At 59.0% G+C, this 2,500-nt stretch overlaps 1 pseudogene; it reads left to right on the top strand.

Moving 5' to 3' along the window:
* Window positions 1-2,500, top strand: part of LOC124579067 — a 7,753-nt pseudogene that overhangs the window by 1,519 nt on the left and 3,734 nt on the right.

Below are 2,500 nucleotides of genomic sequence, written 5' to 3'. Positions count from 1 at the left end.
AATCGACGCTCATGGGAAACCATGAAAGGCGTTGGTTGCTTAAGACAGCAGGACGGTGGCCATGGAAGTCGGAATCCGCTAAGGAGTGTGTAACAACTCACCTGCCGAAGCAACTAGCCCTGAAAATGGATGGCGCTGAAGCGTCGTGCCTATACTCGGCCGTCAGTCTGGCAGTCATGGCCGGTCCTTGCGGCCGGCCGCGAAGCCCTGACGAGTAGGAGGGTCGCGGCGGTGGGCGCAGAAGGGTCTGGGCGTGAGCCTGCCTGGAGCCGCCGTCGGTGCAGATCTTGGTGGTAGTAGCAAATACTCCAGCGAGGCCCTGGAGGGCTGACGCGGAGAAGGGTTTCGTGTGAACAGCCGTTGCACACGAGTCAGTCGATCCTAAGCCCTAGGAGAAATCCGATGTTGATGGGGGCCGTCATAGCATGATGCACTTTGTGCTGGCCCCCGTTGGGCGAAAGGGAATCCGGTTCCTATTCCGGAACCCGGCAGCGGAACCGATACAAGTCGGGCCCCTCTTTTAGAGATGCTCGTCGGGGTAACCCAAAAGGACCCGGAGACGCCGTCGGGAGATCGGGGAAGAGTTTTCTTTTCTGCATGAGCGTTCGAGTTCCCTGGAATCCTCTAGCAGGGAGATAGGGTTTGGAACGCGAAGAGCACCGCAGTTGCGGCGGTGTCCCGATCTTCCCCTCGGACCTTGAAAATCCGGGAGAGGGCCACGTGGAGGTGTCGCGCCGGTTCGTACCCATATCCGCAGCAGGTCTCCAAGGTGAAGAGCCTCTAGTCGATAGAATAATGTAGGTAAGGGAAGTCGGCAAATTGGATCCGTAACTTCGGGATAAGGATTGGCTCTGAGGATCGGGGCGTGTCGGGCTTGGTCGGGAAGTGGGTCAGCGCTAACGTGCCGGGCCTGGGCGAGGTGAGTGCCGTAGGGGTGCCGGTAAGTGCGGGCGTTTAGCGCGGGCGTGGTCTGCTCTCGCCGTTGGTTGGCCTCGTGCTGGCCGGCGGTGCAGGATGCGCGCGCCTGCGCGGCGTTCGCGCCCCGGTGCTTCAACCTGCGTGCAGGATCCGAGCTCGGTCCCGTGCCTTGGCCTCCCACGGATCTTCCTTGCTGCGAGGCCGCGTCCGCCTTAGCGTGCTCCTCCGGGGGCGCGCGGGTGCGCGGATTCTCTTCGGCCGCCATTCAACGATCAACTCAGAACTGGCACGGACTGGGGGAATCCGACTGTCTAATTAAAACAAAGCATTGCGATGGCCCTAGCGGGTGTTGACGCAATGTGATTTCTGCCCAGTGCTCTGAATGTCAACGTGAAGAAATTCAAGCAAGCGCGGGTAAACGGCGGGAGTAACTATGACTCCCAAAGCCCACCTGATGCGTAATATATGGACCCTCTCGATTCACCCCTCAGCATCCTTGTGATGTCGGGTGGATGATGGTTCAATTAGCCTCTCGGTGGGAAATCCTAGCTCTGGCCTCCAAGTGGCGGGAGTCGTGAGGGTGCTGCGAAAGGTTTCGCGTAGGTGTACCTTTCCAGTATCCCGACCGACAGAGCAGGGTGCTTTTCGGGCTTGGGGGTTACCTCCCCCCCTGCCTTTGTTACAGCTGGTGCAACTAATAGAAGCAAACGTGGTACCAGGCCTCCCGCTGGAGCGCCTGTGCCAGCTGATGAGCCAGCCAACCAGCCAACCGGTGCGGGTCGAGCGCTGCTCCCCGCTATCTGCCCTGATTGTATGCGGTCCTTCTCCACCAAGACCGGACTTGGTGTCCATCGGCGTCGCGCCCATCCGACTGCTGTTAATGCTGAGATCAAGACCGAGAGGAAGAAGGCCAGGTGGTCCCAAGAAGAGCTCCTGCGTTTGGCCCATGCAGAAGCGACTCTTGCCACCCAGGGTTGCAGATTTTTAAACCAGGAACTTGCAAAGGCCTTCCCCGAGCGTACGCTGGAATCAATTAAATGTCAGCGTAGAGCGCAGCCCTACAAAGACATGGTGGCGAAGTTTGTCACCGAGCTCGCTGGCATGGATCGCGGCCTTCAGGGTCCTCCTCCTAGCGAGCCTGCAGTCAGTCATTCTTTGCCACAGTCTCCACCTCGAGGGGAAGATGTTGACCTAGCCATCTGGTCATTTCTAGTAGAACTCCCCCAATCACACCGCCGATTCCGCTCGCTTGATGATCTCGTGGCTCTGGGTCCCACCACTAGCCGTGAAACAATCCAGGCTATGTTGCTGTCTGTTCTTGATGAAGTAGGCAGCAGGGAGCCAGCCGTCCACCAAGCTGCGAGTGTGCGGACCCAACAGCCCCCAGAGCGGAAGCGTGCACGCAGGAGATGGGAGTATGCGGTGGTCCAGCGTGCTTTCAAGAAGAACGGAGCACGCTGTATCAACGGACTTCTCGATGGCACACTCTTGCATCAGCCACCATCCATCCCAGGGCTGATTGAGTTTTGGACAGACCTCTTCTCTCCACCACGTGTCAGGTCTCGACCTCCGCGTGGGGAGG

Source organism: Schistocerca americana, unplaced genomic scaffold (genome assembly GCF_021461395.2).
Source record: "Schistocerca americana isolate TAMUIC-IGC-003095 unplaced genomic scaffold, iqSchAmer2.1 HiC_scaffold_287, whole genome shotgun sequence".
NCBI lineage: Eukaryota > Metazoa > Arthropoda > Insecta > Orthoptera > Acrididae > Schistocerca > Schistocerca americana.
The sequence above is the reverse complement of the archived record's forward strand: the minus strand, read 5'-3'. Positions and strand labels throughout refer to the sequence as shown.